Genomic DNA, 19969 nt, shown 5'->3' with positions numbered 1-19969 from the left:
AGAAGAAAACTCTCATGGTCTTTAGTCCATTTTTACTCATTTTCTACTCAGGTGAACACCTACAGATTTACAGTCACTGAAATCAGCAGGAATTTTGCCTTAGGAACAAGCAAAAGGGAATTAAAATAAACAGAGAGGCTTTCATTCTGTGTACATGAATCACTATGATTAAAACCAAGCTTGTTTAAAGCAAAAACTTCCTCCAGGAATGTTCATTCAGCCACGCTGAACATATGTAATAAATTTTTTAGATTTGTTTGTCCCTGTTTAAGTGTGAAATTTAATAATATTTCTATACGGTATCAAATGTATGTAATTAAATATATAAGATACCCAGTGTAGCCAACTTAGCATTACAAACCACTCCAACTTGTGCATTTTCCTTTACTGCTGCTGTTCCAACCATGTAATCTCAGAGAGAATTTAATTTCCTTTCTCCATTTTTTTTAAGAAAACATATGCATTAAAAATCTTACTTTTAAATACTTGCATTAGACTTCGAAGTCTGAGCTGTGGGTAGGTGAGCAGGACGAGGGGCGCCGCGGGGCGAGGGCCGACGCTCTGCCGCAGCTCCTGTTTGGCTGGAGGCTGCCTTCTGCGAGGCTGCGTCCAGAGAGCCGCCGCAGATCGCTTTCCACTGCGCCCAGCGGTGCTCACCGATGAGGGGGGATCCTCGTTTCTTCCTGTTCTGCAGGAACCCTTGGATTAACAGAATGCCAACACTGCACAGGCTCTGAGGTCTGCTACCTGGAGAATGTTATTTTTCATTTCCCCAGTTTTCCTCTTGTGCTGAAAGACTTTTTCGTCAGGGAAATGTTCACTGGGAAAACCCGCTACATTTCTTTTCTGCTTTTCATGATGAAAAATTTGCTCTTCTGAGAGTAGAAGAGGAACAAGAGAGCATGTTTTGGAAAAATAAATTTAACCATATCTAAATAGTGCTGAGGAACACCTTTTAGATTCTCTTTAATACTATTCAGTAAGTTACATAAGTGTAGTCTTGGGCAGAAACTTCACTGAGAACCCTGGCCCTGATCGAAATATATAAGTCAAAAGATTTTTTTTTTTCCTATGAAATTCAGTGGGTTCTGGGTCAGGTATTTTGCATGTCAAGTGTCGAAATTTAAAATTTTTCTGATTCTTTTACTAGGAAATTAACAGAGAGAAAAGTCACTTTCTATTTTAAAGAACTCAAGTAGCTGAATAATTTTTCCTTTAACAATCAAGAAAAAAACTCAACACCTTTAGTGGTTGAACTCTTTAACGGGAGAACAACTTTGGAAAATAGCAGCCCAAGATAGGAATACTCGGTACAAACATAAGGGCGCAAATGAAACAGTTTTAATGGAAATTGTGTTGCAAACTCACCTCGGGCATTCACTAAATAGGACAGGTATGCTGTCAGCTACAGCAACCGCTGCTGCGGCGCGAACTGAAAAACAACCTGCACATATTCTCTTAAGCACAAATGTAACACGAAATGTAACACGAAACATGGCAGAGTAAAGGTTAAGTAGCATTTGACTGATTTCTACCTCATGGGAACTATAATTTACACGCTGCGTTCATCCAAGGTAAGAGGGTTCAAATGGCACAAATTAAAAGCCTGCAGTTTCCTACTTCTGTTTTTAACGTATCGTATTGATACACAGCCAGTTTTTAAAGTGATAAAAGGTTTCTATCAAAATATCAAACAGCAAGAAGATGCGGTGCTCTCACACTGTCAGCATTGCTGTATTTTACTGCATCCTTCCTTGATCCTTACAACCACTGTCGATGATTATAAAATAGTAGCAGCCTCGCTATACCCCAAAAGGACAAATTAATCTTTCAGACACCCACCTCTTACAAGCAAATCATAAATAGAAATTTCCAGTAAAGGAGATAATTAATGCTGATAAAAAAAAAAAAAAAAAAAAAAAAAAAGAGGGAGCGGTGATATCAGCTTCAGCTACCTGAAGCCTGCCCATCATGAGACGCTGCCCCTGCGGACATCCCTCCGGCAGGGCCCAGCCTGAGCTCCGATGGGAGCGTTTCCCTGAGGACCGATCACTTTACTCTGCCTCTGGTTATGCTGCCCACAAAACCAGCTGGCACGTGTCCAGCTTCTCGGCCAGCTGCACTTTTATCACCGCTCCTAGTAAAACAAGGGCCACCACGAGGCCCTGCCACAAGGATCTCAAGGTAAATGCACGGAAATTCACCGCCCAGTCACCCCCGGTTGCCGAGGCAAGTGGAGACGGCCCAGAGCTCCCAATCCCCTCTGCTGCTTGCGGTCGGCTACCTGACAGCCCTGATCAAGGAAGAGCTGGGTAGAGAAGGAAAAACCGGGGATCTGAGAACCAGGGACCTGCGCAGCATCTCCTTCTGGCTGGAGATCTCGCGCGCTTCTGCCCAGCGTGGCGAGACGGCTCTCCCTGGTGCTGCCATGGACAGTGGGACACGTGCCAGGACACGACCTCGCGGGTGCCCAGGGACAGCCTCTTGAAGTGTCCTAGGCTTTCAGGAGCCCACAGTTAAGGAAAACCACCCAGCAGGACTATGTCACCATCAAAGACCTTTCTGAAAACAGGACTAAGGTATGCTGGAAGATGGCACTGCTAGAAGTTTGCAGAGCAGCTAAGCAATTTCTTGGCGAACTGCACAAGCATTTTTTTTTTTTTTTTTTTTTTTTTTTTCAGGCAGTCATTGGCAGGCTCAGGGCATCACAAAACCAAATACAGATACTATTGCAACAGTCATTGCCAAAAAGCGTGAACGATTTCTATCAGCAAGGCAGGGAGATGTTGAGCAGCGCCTTGGCAGAACGCCTGCTCCCCACGGCTACTGCCCTCCGGGCCGTGCACCAGGTCTCCGTAACGTGCCTGCAGCGTCTCTGGGATTTCTAAGGGGACCCTGGATCCCCTTAGATGGGGAAAGGGACCACCTTTCCCCATCAGGTTTGCGCCAAGGGGAGCACAAACGCCGCCGAAAAGCGAGAACGCAGCTCTTTCTGGGTCAGTAAGTCTGTGTCTGTCCCGTGTCTGACTGGCTGGGGCAATCCCACTTCAGCGTTAGTGTTGACAGAAAATATGTGCTGAGAATTTCAGCGTTCAGGATGTTCTTTAGTCATTTTGGTGATCTGATGTGGCACAGGAAATATTAGTGCACATTCTGTGTTTTCAGTCACCCTCACCTCGCCATCCTTACAAAGAGGCAACAGAAAGCGGCACATCACCGAGACTGAAATTATGAGCAATCTGACAAAAGTCAGAGTTGGGGGAGGAAGGTGATAAAGACTCAGCCAAATGTTAAACTATTAGTTCATAGTCTGATATTTTAATTTCCATTCCACTCTTAATAAGACCTACCTCCAAATTAAGAGTTTGCTTCAGAAGAGGCCTGGCAGAGCCGCTGGTGGCTCCGGGCCCTCCTCTTACCCACCAGGCTCATCCCAGCACACCTCATCTTAGAGGCTCTCGATACCTTGGCTGTGAATTTAATATAAAATTAGGTAAAGATACGCTATCTTTCACCTACTGATTAAAATTCATTCGACCAGCTAGGACAACCAGAGAGATCCTACTGCTCTTTCCACAGGGCAATGATTATGTGGTCAAGCAGTGCTTTAATTAAGTATGTATCAAGACCCAAACTGTCGCCGTATCAGGCTGGGTAGTGCTCCCTTCCTCTGCTAGTCAACACATCTCTGGCGTTCCCTTCCCAGTGCGGAATAAAGCTGTTCTTCCTCTGGCAAAAGCCCCGGCGTACAGCTGTTCCTGCCAGTACACAACTCCCCCGCGCCATCCAGAGGGAACTGACCACCAGATACACTGCTTTCCCCAGTTTATTTCTGCAGTGCACATTGCTGAAGGTGGTCTTCACTTTCCATTACACAGAACTGGCCCTCTACATCCCTTATATTCGTTAAATGCCTATTTTTGAGTTTCCTTATAATGTGCAAGACTCTTGCTAAAGCAGTTCAGCAGCTTCAACAATAACCCCCCACTCCCCCTAAAAAAAATCATGAAGTTAACTACACATCTCCTTTCATTTAATACAACAAAATACACTGTTGCAAAATCTTCTCAAATCCAGTACAGGATACAGTTGCAGGGCATTTTTTTCTAGCAAGTGCTTTGAAAGCCATTCCCATTTAACACCAAAACTCAGAAATGGTATGTTAAAAGTTGGCACAGTTTCCAAAAATAAATAGCACACCATCCTCTAAACTCAGACCCATCTGCCCACTCAACCTGGGGAAGACGCTGACCTGGCCATGGAGAGCTTCCTCCAACACTCATGGGCACCGCGTGCCGTCCCCGGCGCTCTCCCAGACGAAGACACATTAATTGGGACTGAAACCCGTAGGTTAGCCTAATTGATTTGTGTTCCCACCAAATCAAAGACACACAACACAGACAGCGTGCCAGTGAAAAAATATGGCAACAGCAAAAGTTTACAAATTTAATTTGCAATTGTTGTAGCAAAACAGCTCAGTCCACTCCTTCAGTTTTGGAAAGTAATCAGCTTGTGTTAGAGGAAGTTACCAGATCCTAGGCAGGAGTACTATAATACAGTCTTATTTCATAAGCGATTCAGACCAGTTTTTCCATTAAGAAGTGGCTATTGCAAGTGAGGCAAGGCTGCCTGTTATAATATTAAGGATTCGAGCTCTCAAAAGTATGAGAATGCTTGGAAAGACAGAGTGAGAGAAAAGCTCGTGGGCCAAATTTCATTTTAAAAGCGACGCTGGTGTAAATCCCAGTGAAGCCCCCGAAAGCTGCTTCAGTGCTGAAAACGACCCCCTAAGCTGAACCGCTGACGCCCGATTACAGCCTCCGCAAAACAGGAGTTCTAATAATCTATAAATAAAGGGTTAAGTCAGGCTTTCAGTCCCCTGGTTTAAACTGCACGGAGAGCACTCCCTGCCCAAATTACAGCAGTGCATACATCCAACAGATGCTGTTTAGACAGGGGCTTTCCTTGCCCCGAGGTACAGTTCAGTTTGTCCATTCTACTGTGCAATTACAGAATCAATAAAACATCCCTTTGAAACTCCCTGGACTAGTGCCGACACGCAGACAGTAGTCAAGCTGACATTTTTTGCTGTTTCCGTTATTACTACCGTCAAGCCTTCTGAGAAGCAAGACATCAAAACCCAGGCGCCGCAAAGCAAAGAAGGGGGGGGGGGAGAAATGTAGAACCTGAGGTTTTGTTCATAATATCACATCACTCTGTGCAGTCGCACAGCACCAGACATACCTGCAAACAAAATCTGCTCAAAATTGTCAAAATAGGCGCTGGAAAACACAGCGCCTTCCTGAGCAGCACGTGCACCCCACCCTCCTCCGCTTCAGACGCATCTATTTCCCCTTTTCTTTCCTTTTCTTTAAGGGGGGAACTGCTTTTTAGCACCGCACTCGATCTTAATGGCAAAGTCCCGATTCGGGGAGGAAGGGACCTGCTGAAAAGCAGCCACCCAACTCCCTGTTGCTTGCACGCGCTCCCGAACGCGGCATGAGATGTGGACTGTGTGTGTAAGCAGGGAGGTGGGGTTGAAATCTCGCCATCCATCTGTTTCTGAGCGTGTTGCCTAAAACACTGAAATAGAAATGGGAAGCTGAAGAATGCTAGGAGTGGAACCTCGCTAAACACTATTTTGAAATGAAAAATGCCGGAGCAGGACTACAAAGAGGGGGATATGCAATTAACACGTTCAGAGCTAGTCCTCCTCAACCCAGCGATGCAAAGGAGGCTTATATAACTGAGGACATGCCCAGCAGAGAGACCTTCTCTGCCAGCAAAATTCTGACTTTTTTTTTTCCCCTAAAACAATTAGCCAAATCTGCCCAAATGAAAAAATGAATGTTTTAAAACTGGAGGTCTTAAAAACACTTCCTGAAAACCTCATTAAATAACCTTCTTCAGAAGTTTATTTTCCTACTTGCTGTATTAATTACAAATTACTTAATCATTCATTTTGAACTCTAAAATCTGGCATGTACTGTCGGTATCCCACATACCTACGTTTCCAGAAAAAACATCTAAAATTCTTCCAAACTACTTCTTCCGTACTTGAAAAGCTATAAAACTTGTAACTCTAGAAAATAAGTTGCCTTGTTTATTCTGCAAGCCAGGTCCAGCTCAGGAAGCGATGCTGCAGACTTTCCCCGAATGACCTGCCGCAGTGACCACAAGCCAGATCTGGAAGGACCACCCTGGGAATAAGGAGCAATTCAGATTTCTGACCAGCCAGTTCCTGAATCTCCCTTACAGAGGCATTACAAAGGGTACGAATTGCACAAGGTGATTTCAGGGGGGAAACTACTGCTACATTTACCCATTAATAACCCATTCAGAAACCCTTGTTAGCGAGAAAAAGATGATGCAGATGTTATAAGGGTGCTCACCACCACGCCTCAGCAATATACAACTCTTAAACAGCTTTTCCGTTTATAAAGTTTCTTCAGACTGCTTTCATAACTGTTCGAGCCTCTCCACTGCTCCTCAAAGGTTGCGCACCAATTCAGATGTTTACAAATAGCAATAAAATGAGTAATAGTAAATATATTTGTTCTGACAGATCTTAGCATACAAATGTCGCAAGAAACAGAGAACATAAGGAAGTATTCTTGCAATAGGGCAGTGAGGGAAGTAAGGAACAGCACACCTATTTCACAGTCATGGACAAGGAAGTCTAAGCAACATTCCCATTAGCACACAAGGTGACTGAACGAAAAGCATAATCCAAGTTCAGATGTCACTTGAAAAAATATACTTCCTTCCAGAGGATGCTCACGTGTCTTCTATATTGATCATATGCCAAATGACAATTCATTTGGAGAACAACTTATTTTGAGGAGGTTTCACATTTAGTTATGCATACAAGGAGGAGGGAGGATGTCTCATGCTCAGACTGAGGCTCAGGATATATCATATCTTTTCCCCAACCAGTTCTCTTTGCGGTATAAGATCACGAGTGTGCTAACTGTAAAAATTCATTTTAAAGCATCTGAAGTGGAAGATAATGAGGTTGTGTCATCTGTACTGATATTCTGTACTGGAATGAGACCGCTAGTGTACCAAAGGAGGCTTTGGCTGAACACAAAGTAGCCAGGGCAACAGAAACCGAGAGGCTCCTCAAGTCTAGCTTGTTAGAAAACAACAGGCTCACTCAGTTGGAGTGACCTAAAATGGCCTAGTCTTGGTTCTTTCTCCTCTATCTCCTCCATCAGAGGATTCAAAGGGAAACTGCAATTCTACCTTCACTGCTGTCGCATAACTGCGACATGACTATTCTCTGTCATAAAAAAAAAAAAAAAGTTGTGGGTGCCTGCATACTGATAGATCGCTTTTGCTTCAGAGCATATCATGTCAATCAAAAGTAAATTCCTTATGCTCTCCTCACAGTAGCTTGCAACCAAGTAATAAAAAAAGAAAAGAAAAGAAAGAAAAATCGCGTTCGAGTTCAACCAGTAATGTGTTCAAAGGCTTCCCAATCTGCTCCGTCTCTGGCATCAGCATCAGACAGAGAAGAAGCAGTAGAAGAGACTGCAAAAAAAAAAAAAAAAAAGAGAGAGAGAGAAAGAAGAAAAAAAGAAAAAAGAAAAAGAAAAAGAAAGAACAAAATTCAACTCACTAGCTGGACAAAGCAGAAAAGCCTCTACACCAAAATAAAAATATGGATTAAAATGTGTGTTGGACTAGAAGGATATACAGCAGGTTGAAATGTGCTTTATCTTCCTCACTGGTGAGGAAAGACCTCTATAACTCACCACAGGCTTTGATCGCTCGTGAGCTATCAGCTATTTCTTCGCTGCTTGAGTAAATATAAGTCATTCACAGCTGAAACATAATTTCTCTCTCTTTCCCCTGCCACTATATATGTTGTGTGTGAATATGTCTTGTATATAGGCACACTAACACACTGTGCTGTTCAAATACACATCAGAGTTCACCAGATGGCGGGGATTGCCAGACACTCCGCGTTGCCATGAGTTAGGAGCCATGGTGTAACTCATGAATGATGCGTCTGAGCTCTAAGTGCAGGCTGCATACTTGCATTACCCCTACCGACAGAAAACTATTTTTGTCTTGCTGTATTCAACCTGCCGCAGCTTACAACTGTAAGACTTAATGGATTGTTGGGCATTTTGTTTTCTTCTCGCAGAGACAGTGCTCTGAAGAAGTCGTTCTCATTTGTCGGCTACGGTACACCCAAACTGTGCACATACGATTATACATGGGGTCATAAAATTGCATCCACAGCCCAGCGCCTCTTTTTTTTTTTTTCACAATTTTAAATTTAATCTCTGGAAAATAAAGGTGTTTTACAAAAAAAAAAAAAAAAGAAAAAGAAGAAGAAAATCAAGGTTTTAGAAGGCAATCATCTTAATTATACATAGGAAAAAATACATGAGATGGGAGTTAAGGTTTTGCATACGGGCCTAGGCACGTATTCGGGCAGTAAGATACTTGGGCAATAAGTTCTGAGAGCATAGGCTGCTAAGGATGTGCATGTTGGGTGAATTGGCAATTTCCTAGTCTTTAATTAATGATGGTGTTGAGAAGGAATGTGGCCTTCCTTCTAAATTAACAATGCCTTTTAATCAGCAAGCGCATCTGCCTGCTGCAAGCGGAAGGTAGCTCTAGGCATGCAAAGAAAGGAGCCACAGTCTCCAGAAGAAAGCTGAAAACCTGGCAGCGAGCTCGTGGTCCTACCAGACCCTCTCTACCGCACCTCCGACAGCGCCCACACGGTGCTCGAGAACGGCTCTGCACCCTCGCTGACAGCCAGCCCCGCGCCAGGCCCTCTGTCACAGCTATCCACTGTGACAAAAAAGGGGAAAAAAAATCCTCTTTTGCACCTTAGGGATATTAAAAAAAAAAAAAAAAAAAAAAAAAAAAAAAAAAAAAAAAAAAAAAAGGTAGCTCCCAGAAACTGGTCTAAACATTAAAGTAAAATTAAAGACTGTTTCATGTTTTTCTCTACAACTGCTTCCAAGGGAGTCCCTGGTTATCCCTCACCCATCAGAGGATGCAGCAGAAAGCTACTAGTAACCTGGTAAACCATTCGCAGAAAATAGTCATTTTAGTATTGCTTTGGCAATCTATTCCTACAAAACACATTCTAATCACCAAGCACAATTCTCCTTTTTCCTTTCTAGCCATCCACAATTCCCATTTCACAGGCTAAAGTGCGCTGAACAAAATTGGTTTCTGGGCCATAGATACACAGAAGAGAGACTTAGTTTTAAAGGTCAGGGTCATGGTCTTACCTAAGCATAAAACTTTGGCATGGCTTAGTGGTTTTAAAGTGTTAGGAGAAAAAAAAATGAGAGTTGCAAGCAGCATTTGTTATTTTGAGGTTTTACTAAGGATGGGATGCCTGCAAGGGTTAGGGCTTCAGCTCCAATTAAGCGCACACGCTTGCTACCCCAAATGTCTTTGAACTACTAAAATCCCCGGAGGTTATCAGATTGGGTTGAATATGGACTAAGATTTTCAACTCCTCCCCTTTTATCTGCAAATACCACGAGAGGAGCTCTCTTACACCGTAAGTCAAAACGTTTCCTGTCTTGGCTGGGAATCGCTTAGGCAAACACTGGAGGCCACGAAAAGCAGCTTGATCCAGGCTCGGAGGCAGGCGAAGGCACCGTCAGTCAGCCCCCTGCGCCCAGGCCGGCCTCACCTGGCGTGCCGCAGCAGGACCGAGCCCGGCTACCTGCAAGTGCGACACGTTTCTGACTTCTAGACAATGTTTTTAGACCAGCAGGAATAATATCTCCCAGCCCTTCACCCGGTGCAGGTAACCCCACCAAAGTCCTCCAGATGTCGAAAATCCTCCTCATAGCAGGGCTTCAACACGCCAGCTCCCCCTCCCCAGCTCAGGTTAAGGATCTGCAAGCTGTGAAAAGCCAAGCCCTACAGAGCATTCAGGCCCTACCGCTTGACAACAGACATTTCGCTTCCAGCCAGAAGCCTCTTCACACGGAAGCAGAAAACAGGGAATCAAAAAGACCTCTGTCTGCAGGAAATGTGCCTGCTGGGAGCCACACAGACACGGAATAGGCTGTTCCTGGGTACCTGCTACTAAAAGTAAGGACCTGGCTTTATTTCCTTGTTGATGTTGATATAACTTAAGGAGCAGAAATAGATGAATCCAGGAAATCTTGGGAATAGAAGACCCATACGGCAGACGGATGCATCCTACACACTCTGCAACACCCTTAACGGCACTTCTCGCTCAAGCAACGGAGCGACGCTTTATATTTCCAAATGCTAGAATATATGGAGGCATGGAAGCACAAGTGTACAAAGCAGTCACAGGAAGAAACAATAATGTTGTGGTCCTGCCTACAAAGGCTGTCACTTTGAAAGACACGCATCCATAAAATTAAAATAAAAATGCATGCAAATTGCATACACATGGAAAGTCCAGAATTTAATTCAGCCTAATGAGGACAAGTAGAAAAAAAGAAATTAGACCCAATTTAATTTTATGCTGCTTTTCTTTTTGTTTAGGGTTGGGTGGGGGGGGAGGGAGAGACACACATTTCTATTTTCTTTAACTATTTTTTAAAGAATTCTCCACTAGGCTCTGAATACTTTGAGGTCCTTTATTTCTTGCCTGCACAGCCTGCTGACATCAGACAGGTTTTTTTTCTTACTAAGAAGCTATTTATAATTTTGACACAATAAATACCAAACTAAAGGCATTATTTCACCTTTAAAGAGAATGTTTTATCCCTTTTAGAGCACCTCAATTATTTGTTGTTGTTGTTCCAACTAGACTTGCATGAGTGGGCTCTTCCACAGTGAGCTTTTCAAAGCTGCTTACAGTAGTTTTTTAGGCCAACAAGGAAAGAACCTCAGAAATCTTGCCAGCAGGGTGCAAAAAGTCAGGGTAAGGCTGAGAAAAGCCAAGCCCAGGCTTGGGAGGAAGGAAGGGGTCTGCAGCACATGGCAGGCGCTTGAGTTCAAACTCACTGGCAGATCTGGACACTTGACTCTGGGTTTCCAGCCCTAACGACACCTCCTGCCCATTACTTCATTAAGTGAACGGCATCAGCGAGGGAGGTTCACGAACGCAGCAGCCACGCTCGCGTTCCTCCGTGCCTGCAGCAACACGGCGTACTACCCGATGCAGCACATGTACCGGCCATAAAGTTATCGAGGCAGTTGTTTCGCTTGCCTGGATGCTGCCTGCTACCGCAGCCTCTGGATGCAAATTACTGGCTTTTATAGGTTCCTAAAACCACTGCGCTGTGTCTACTGAACAATGTGGGAGTTGCAGAAAGGGCCCGGTGATAGCAATGATGTAATTAAAAGCTGTGAGTGGGGAGGGGAAAAAAAATACATTAGATTACTTCTTCCAAACAGAGAAATGGGTAAAAATGCACATCTTAAAAGCAGTTCAAAAGAAAATGTCAAAGAAAATAAATAAAAAAAAACCCTCTATATTCACTCCTTTACCCAACCCTCAAGCTTCAAACTGCTTCCCATGAAGGAACATGTACAGACTGCAGCAGGTCTCTAAGCCACGTATATTTTCTCTCTCTTTGAAAAGGGCGAGCTGGAGAACTGCTCCCTACCCAGTCGCCAGCCCAGCCTGGTGGCGGCAGCAGCAGTTACGCCGCTGCCCGGGAGTTCTCCGCGCGACCCAAGCACCGAGGCCAAACCCAGCACCCGGCCAAAGGACGACCGGGGGCAGCAGGCACCGCGCAGCCCCGGCCCGAAACCCTAACCCAGGGCTCTGCACAGCGCTTGCAGCCCTCGTTATTACCGGTGAGGAATGAACCCACCACCCAAGACCGGGATCCTCCAAAGTCCATAGCTGGTGAAATGAAAAGTCTCGATTCAGGCAGAAAGCACGGGGGGAAACTCCGCATCCGGATGCGGAGCAGACCTCAAGCCCCAAGACCTTTCTGCAAGTGCAATTCTAGATTAGCTTTTATTTGATAGTAAAACTTATTGGGGGGGAGGGAAGGGGATTTCTGTCTCATCTCCCCTTCCTCCCCCTCCGAAAAATAACAACAACATCAACTGGCAGTACTTCTGGCAATGAATTCAGCAGCCCACATTAACCATAGCTTGCAGCATATGTACCAGCCTACTTCCTTATTTTAAATGCGTAACGATTATAGTTGTGTTTGAACACATCTGGATATGAGCTAGTCCTGAGCGCTGCCTCTGTGCCCAATACAGGAACTTCCTACGATGGCACATGAACAGCGTGCTCCAAGTACAGGCATGCTGCACAACGTTTCTCCAAGCGTTAGCTGTGGCCTCAAACAATCAAGGAGCTTTTTTTTCTTCTCTCTTTTTTTTTTTTTTTTTTTTGGAGAAATGATCAAACCGGGGGTGGGGACAGAACATCCTGCGTGAAACCGCATCCTGAACAAGCATCACCACGATTCACTGTAAATAAATACTCTCTCCTTGCAGCACTTCCGTCAACTGTCACTGCCTTGGCTCCAATCACCTTTCAAGTCCAAACAGGAAAGCAGAGAAAAGCGAGTGAGATGGCAGATATGAGGTTTAATTTGCTTTTCACTGCAGTTTTCATTGGTGGTGTGCTTCCAATTCGTCGGCATTGCCAGCTGCCTGGAATCACTCCTGGACCCAGTTTTTTCCTGTTAACCTTCATAATTGTATTATTATGGGCAAGCCCACAAACTGTGCTGCAAAAAGCTGTAAAAAGTGCAGCTTCTACCCTTTATTCGATAAGCAGCCAGATTCAAACCCTGCTGCTGCAGACAGAAAGGCAACTGAGATTTGCTAAAGATGTTTCTTCACCTATGTTTTACATAACACAAGATGTGGTTCTTAAAAAAAAAAAAAAAAAAAAGAAAAAAAAGAAAAAAAGGGGGGGGAGAGAGAGGCGTACATGGGGGAGGTAAACGGATTACAGGATGAAATAAGTTTGACCTCAATTTTCCTGAAAAAAAACTTATATATAAATTTGGAAAGATCAAAGATAGGCTAGGGGATAGAGTAACGCTAGGCAGGAGAGCCCAGGCAACGGCTGCACGCGCACATCAGCCCTGCCGGGGTGGAAATGCTGCACACCCTGCGTTTTTAGCCCGAGCAGCTGATAGGGAAGAAAGAAAAGAAGAGGAGGAGGAGGAGGAGGAGGAGGAGGAGGAGGAGGAGAAGGAGCTGCCTCTCATGCGCACCCCCTCGTGGGCGCACGGCCGGGGTCGGGAGCAGAGCACAGCCACGGAGGGCCGGCACTTAGGAAGAAGGGAAAGAGTAGCCGGCAGGGCAGCACTTGTCTGTGAGCCAAAAACAGGGAAAAACCCTCATAAAGCTCTCTCTGACACGACATGAGCAGAGAGGGCGGCTTCAGGAGGCAAGAAGAGACCTTGGCAGGTCGGGCAATGCATGGGATCCCCTCCCCACAGCCCCGTGCACGCACACACAAGGAGCAATTTAATTAATAAAAGTAAAAATGAAGTATTACATGTAGCAGCAACGTATTATTAAAAGCCATAATGTCTCAAAGGTTCCTATGAAGTCATGTTCTTATAATTCACTCGTAAGAATCTAAGGACAAAATTACACGCTCGGCAATACCCGGGGGAGAGCCCTGCTCTACGCGGCCCGTTGTCTGGGCGTGATGCACGGCTCCGAGAAGGTGGTGCTGTCAGAGGCCCCATAAATCACACAGGGGAAGTTTGGGTGTTTTTTTTTTTTCCCTAAGAAATCCTATTCCAGACAGGGCTTTCCTCAGCAGCAGAGGGTTTTCTGTTTGTTTCGGCAAATGAATCGGCACAAGACCTACTGACACACGCCGCGGCAGGGTCTCCAGCTGGGCGCAGAGGACCATCGCCCTCTCTACAGCCCTTCTGAAGAATAGCGCTACAGCCCTGGCAGCAGGATTTGTAGTGCTAACTCCATTTATTTTTCTAAAGATAACTCTTCAAGATAAAATCTTCAATATTAAGGAGCTGTACTAAAACTTCTGCATTACCTTTTGCAAAGTTTACCTGCTGTGGTTTGCTTTCTTAGCTTTCTTCAAATGATCTCTATTTCTAGTGTGGTTATTTATTCTTAGGTGTATTATTTCTGAACTTGGAGCTAAAGTGGGCTCCCGGCACTTCAAAAGCAGAGACCAAATGCCAAAAATCACTTACTACCCACACATACCCACCCCATCCTTCACCCAATACACATGAATTAGCTAGTGGCCTGTCTCCCAAAGCAACCACAATAAAGCTATTGCTTTGATGAGGTATACATATTTTGTATCTCACAGGAGCTGAAAACGCAGAACTGTCTCTGTGACGCTGCCCAGTTCCTTTTCAAACGTTAAAGTAAAAAAAAAAGGGGGGGGGAGGGGGGGGAAGGCAAAGAGATAACAATGAAAACATCCCAATAGTTTGCAGATCAAATTGACCAAAACCATTTGCGAGGAAAGAATAAAAATGGTTTTGAGAACCAAAACCAAATCCATAGGTATTAGTCAAGGCTAGAAAGTCAGAAGCGCCTACAATCTTTGAGAATCCAACCAGACACCACTAGAGCATCACTTTCAGAAGATGCTTAAATAACAGAAACCCTAGAGCACATTGCAAATCAACTTGTTATCTTTTCCACTGAGGGGTCACATCCCAAAATACTGACCACATGGTTCCCATGCTGCTGATGCAAGATTGATCCTTCATGTGTTCTTATGACCTGTTCTGTAGGTATATCTTTTGGGTGTTATATATTTGTTTTATACACCTAATTCATATGCGGGGAAAAACAAAGACACAAACAAAAAACTTAAATGGGTTCATTCCTAATGAAGAAAAGCATGAAACTTCATAAAATAAACCTAAAATATTAGATGTCAGTATCTTAATGGACGTACTAATATTTTCAGCATTCCAGGCTCTCCACTCAAATTGCAGCTCTATAAGTTTCCTTGCGACTCGGTTTTACATCACTGTATCCTACAGTCCATGAGACTTCTACCATTCATAGCCCTGGGCCTCTCCTTACCATGTTTTTAAGAATTTCGCTGGACGCTTCCCTGTTGCAAAATATTACCAATAGGAATGTATTCAGCTGTTTCAAACTTAGTTAAAATCTAGTAAGAGGTTAAGCACAGTGGCAGACCCCAGTGCCTAGACTCCCAACCGGCATAAATCAGCAGAGCTCCACTGAGTGCAGCAGAATTAAGGAGCTGTGTCAGTTTACACTAGCTAAAAATCTGACCCCGTTCATCTGATTTGTCTCAAGATAGTCACTGCGTTCAGAACGTAAGAAGAATAAATTAGCATGGATTAAGCCTTAAAAACCTGCTTCGGAAACTTGACTGTGTTAAAATACACGTGTTGACATTAACATCATTCACTCATAACTGTGCAGCTTTGTAAGTCATGCAGTCTAAATGCTCTTAACAAATAGGATCAGTCCAGTACTAGCTATCCCTAGACATAAGAAAAGATAACCTGTTTTATGAACCAATTGCTTGCAAATTTACAGTGGCTGACTCTAGAAACAGATGAAACATTCTTCCCAAAAACATCTGCCTCCTTCTGGAGAGAGCCAACTTTATCCAGCACTGGTGGAAGGTCTTTGCCTGCCTAATTCTTACGGCATGAGTTTTTGGCTGCCAACAGTCCACGAAGGAACTATTTATGCTTCATAAAAGGTCTGGACATAGTCTGGAATACATGCAGAAATGAGAGAGCTAAATCAAGCTAATTATTTTGAGAACTTCCAACAAAAAAACATTATTACAATAAATTCCACGTGTTTTTCTCAACTTCTGCACATTGCAAAGGATTTCTACTCGGCGTGTTCAAAAAAGCCACCATATGGAAACAATTACAGCACACACTCTTAAGCTGACTTGTACCAATGCAAGGACCGCTGACCCATCTTTATGGGCATTTTAAATAATTTATGTCCAACTTGAATGCAATCTGCTCTACTTGACATCACTGACCCAAAGCGTATCGAGGTTTATGTTGGGTTTCTTTAACATTCAGCCCCTGTCACGGGAAGACGTGATCTATGCTGTTGTGAGACAAGCTCCTCTCCGCCGGCCACCTAGCAGGGCTTTATCGATCCTGACCACGACCCTGTGCCGGGGGCAGGCAGACACCGCACCAGCTCTGGTGGGACAGTGCCGAGCTCCTATTTTGCTCTCCTTCGAGGTTTTCTGCAGCCAAGCTCACTTTTCCTGCCTCTCCTGCAGGATGCCCAGAAGGGAAACGGGAAGCAGCAGCAAGAAAACCTCGTTGGACAGCTAAGGCTTTGCCCCCATCCGACCACGAGCGCGGCTCTGGCTCCCCTCCGAGGAACAAGGGAGGCAGCCGTGTTCCTGCTGGTCCACGCTGCAGGGAATAGGAGCCTCCGAGGTGGGAAAGGACAACAGAGGCAACGATACCAGCTCTTCACCTTGTTTGCCAAAAGCACTTTCTCGGAACAAGCGCAAATTGCTGCCTGTGCCAAGGCAATCCTGAAACGGGCTTGCAGGAGAGACGGGGAGCAGAGCGACTCGGGAAAGCCTGGAACAGGTGGGAACGCAGGAGCAAAGGATGCTGGCAAGGGGGTCACGGCGGCGTTAGAAAAGCCCAGGAGCTGAAGCAGAGACCGCTGCAAAAGGGGACTCGACGCCGCCTTTCCTGCCCCAAACCCTCCGGCTCCAGAGGATCCTCTCCAAAGGAGCCGAGAAACACGAGAAGGCAGTATCAGAAATCCCACCCGTTTAATTCAGCAGAGATCTCATTTACACAGGCCAGGCCAAGCGACTGAGAAAGCGCTTTGGACTGCCGCCTTTATCTTCAGAGGGATGACGTTCGTGACCACAAGCTAATCCACCCTGAGCGTGAGCTTGATTTAAATCAAAGCGATTTGAATCACTGATTTTAATCATGGTTTATATCAGAAAGCAGGAAACATGGTTTAAATCATTGATTTTAATCTTGTTTTATATTGGTACTTTTATATTTATTTTCTTAAAGGAAGATTGATTCTAATTGGTTAGCAACTTAATAAAATATGATCTTTCTGCTGAACAAGAGAATAGGTTGTATTTCACACATTTATTTCTATTCTTGAGTTTTATGTTTTGACTATGTTAGAATGATGAATATTTTTATTAGCTGTTAATTTTGTTATTTGTATCAATCTCTGCTTGGCTGAAAACTGGAACTGCATCAAAATGAAAAAACATTTTCATTCATTAAATGAAAGTTACTTAAATATGCTGGATACATAATAAGTTTATGCATTTATGCATGCAAAACATTTACTGAACATAATGTTATAAGGAGACTGAATATATCAGGATCTTAGAACTACTAGGTCTCACCACCTCAAACCTTTATTTTATTCATAAAGGGGGAAAGGAAAACAAAGTTTTCTATCTTTTCAGCTCCATACTGGCTTCTCAGTTTTGAATGAATCAGAAAAAGAGCTACTTACATTAACCGTGCGTCCCCATACCAACTGGAAAAAAACAACAGCAGCAGCAAAAAACAACTCCCCCTCCACCTTCATCTACAGAAGAGTTTACTAGCAGCTAACGCTTATGAATTTTAACATACTCTTGTGCCAAATGCTGAACAAACTAACTTCAGTTACGTCTACAGGTTAATTTTCTTTAAAATGGCAATAAGAATATAGCTACTACTATTTAATTTTTTTTAAAAAAATATATTACATGCAGGTTTCAACATTATCATTTTTAAATTGTATTTTGAAGAGGTTTTTTAGAGGATAAACTGCACAATTTAAGCAGAAGTGAGCTTTTAAGACCACCTAAAATCATCCTTTTATCTCCCCCTTGATAAATTGTTTAAGCAACAGTAGGATACGCAAACCTACATCATGCACGAGATAATTAGCACAGTCAATAAAATGAAGCAAGGAAAAAAAAAACAGAAAAGCAACTCCCTCTTCCTCTTTCTTAACCTTTAAGAGACTACTGGAAATGATAAGCTATCTTGAAAAAAAATCCCCCTCTCCCCAATTATCTATTTTAGTATCTCGGGCCCGTCAATATTTTGGATTCGCTGAACCAAACAGGATGAGCCATGGCAACCTCCTCCTAAGGGAGTCAGCCAGCCGCAGCCGGGCAGAAGTCGCCATTCAGAAAAAAGAAAAAAAAAAAGAAAAAAAAAGGGGGCGAAACAGCCCGCAAACGCGTGTCGCCGACCAGAGAGAGGTGGAAGCGGGGGCTGCGGCCGGGCTGGGCCGGGGTGCAGGGACGCGCTTGCTCAGGCGCCGGGGCAGCAGCATGGGGAGGGAGCGAGGGAGGGAGGGAAGGAGGGAAGAGGAGTCGCCCGGCCGCCCGGCGCAGCCCGCGCCAGCGCACCCAGCGAGCCCGCCCGCCTTTGAGCTTTTGGGTGGCAGTGAACTTGATATCCCCCCCCCCTTCAAAGAAACCCATCATAAACAAACTGCTATTAAATTAGTTCGAACACTCCATGCGGTCATTTCCGGGAAACCCAACGGGTAACGGAATCGCCCGAAGCATCACGAAGGAGCGATTCATGGAACGTGCGAAAAATGGAAGTTCAACAAATCCCTACAGAGCCAGCAGCGGCGCTGGAGCTGTATGTCCGTCTTTACGGATTTACAAAGCCCGACTTTCAACAGAACACTTCAAAAAACAGTAAAGGTCTTCACAGGGAAGAACACCTTTTGGGTGGCTCCTTTTAATTAAATATATATATATATATATATATATATATATATATATATATATATAAATACTATTAACCATGCTAACGCAAGCTCTATCAGGAGGGAGTGAACTGGAAGAATAACAGCTCAGGTAAGTAGTTTAGTGGGCATGTTACATATCCATACGTGCTCTTCTGCACACATTTTCATAAGCTTGTATTTTACAGTGACTTGAGATCCAACCTTGATGGTCTTGTATCCACCACACAACACCTCCCTAGAAAATATACATATAGAAAGGGATTCATGTTCTTGGTTCAAGTGAGATTAACAGAACAAGCCCTTTCTCCCAAAAAAATGCAACTTAAAACAAGGGGAAAAAAAAGCTTCTTATAACAAGGCTGTATTACTGTTTATTTTATAATTCTAAACTAATGGATGTACAATAAGGCCCTGATTATTTTCCTGCAGTCATAATATATGTAATTTAGAGTATGTTTAGGGAAAATGTTAACTGAGTCAGAACTCTGTAAACGGATAAAGTAGGACACAAAACGCAACACGCTTCTGCTAACGCACAGTCTTCTGTGCAACTTTATTTACAGCTCATAGTTCACTGTAAAAGAGCGAAGCTGTCTCTAATGCCATACAAATTTGGATATCAGCTGTCCTATGCAAATTTGACTCTAATTACGTATGCATTACTGAGCTATGAAATAAGTCAGTGTGTTGTGGTATGTGAATACACATCCCGCTCTTGTTTTTGAGCATAATAGTTTTCAGTGTCTGCTGAGTGTTCATATCCTGTGGACTTCTTTTTTTTTATTTTTTCCTTTTTTTTTTTTTTTTTGAGACCCTTCTTTCTTTGTTAAATTTTAATTGAAAATTAAGAAAAGACAATATTCATTTTTTTAACTTGTTTTAAAAGCGATATGAATTCCTACTATAGATGGATCTGAACTGAAAACTGTATTTCATACAGTGTAATGAATTTTAAAAATGTTGAACAATAAACAAACAACTAAGCAAAACATTTTTGTGCGCTGATTATGTGCTAAGCAAGAAGTAATTTTATCCTTATACCCCTCATTTTATCTTTTGGGCCCTTCTATTTCATGTCCCTTGACACCTTTTCCAATAATCCATCTACTTTATATTGGAAAGCCTCACATGAATAAAACTTTATGGCACTACAGGCATTTAGCCTTCCACTGACATTCCTGGCCTGTTCAATTCTGCAATTCAATCAAAATCAAATCTCAAAATCCTCTTGTCAGCCAGCACTGCTTTCATATGCCCGAGCCTTGTGTAAGGATAACTGCATCCAATCTTTCCCCCAAGCAGTGCTTATATTGTT

The 19969-nt window shown here is 43.7% G+C and overlaps 1 protein-coding gene across 9 annotated transcripts in view; it reads right to left on the bottom strand.

The window, feature by feature from the left end:
• The window catches only part of FOXP1 (forkhead box P1), a 370707-nt gene that overhangs the window by 272440 nt on the left and 78298 nt on the right, over window positions 1-19969 (bottom strand). Inside the window, exon 1 of one of the 9 annotated variants that reach the window (XM_062585703.1) lies at window positions 1369-1399. The exons of the other annotated variants lie outside the window; for them this stretch is intronic. The gene's annotated coding sequence lies outside the window, so the exon portion shown is untranslated. Of the gene's footprint in view, window positions 1-1368; window positions 1400-19969 lie in introns of those variants that run through there. 9 annotated transcript variants of the gene reach the window in all.

Source organism: Rhea pennata, chromosome 12 (assembly GCF_028389875.1).
Source record: "Rhea pennata isolate bPtePen1 chromosome 12, bPtePen1.pri, whole genome shotgun sequence".
NCBI lineage: Eukaryota > Metazoa > Chordata > Aves > Rheiformes > Rheidae > Rhea > Rhea pennata.
This window is presented reverse-complemented; position numbering and strand designations above follow the sequence as displayed.